This window comes from Pteropus vampyrus, unplaced genomic scaffold (genome assembly GCF_000151845.1).
Source record: "Pteropus vampyrus isolate Shadow unplaced genomic scaffold, Pvam_2.0 Scaffold1138, whole genome shotgun sequence".
Classification (NCBI taxonomy): domain Eukaryota; kingdom Metazoa; phylum Chordata; class Mammalia; order Chiroptera; family Pteropodidae; genus Pteropus; species Pteropus vampyrus.
In genome coordinates this window covers 3681-3974 of record NW_011889919.1, presented here as the reverse complement: position 1 = coordinate 3974, position 294 = coordinate 3681, and positions in this window count along the sequence as shown.

Genomic DNA, 294 nt, shown 5'->3' with positions numbered 1-294 from the left:
GGCTCCCGTGTAAAGCAGCCAATCTAGACATTTACTTATTTGCAGAGTCAAGATGGTGGCACAGTCTGACCAGGGAACCCAGCAGAGCACCTGTCTGCTTATTTGGGTCCTCAAACAAAGAGCTTTGACAGCCCTGGAGTCTAGTCCACACCCATCCCTCTCCAGGCAAGGGAGCTGAGTTTTAACCTAGTCCACTGCTGAGCGTAGCTACTAGCCCCATCTGAGCAGAAAGCCTGGCCATAATACCTACAAGCTGTGTGGCAGAACAATGCTTGAGTAGAAACTATGGCAGAC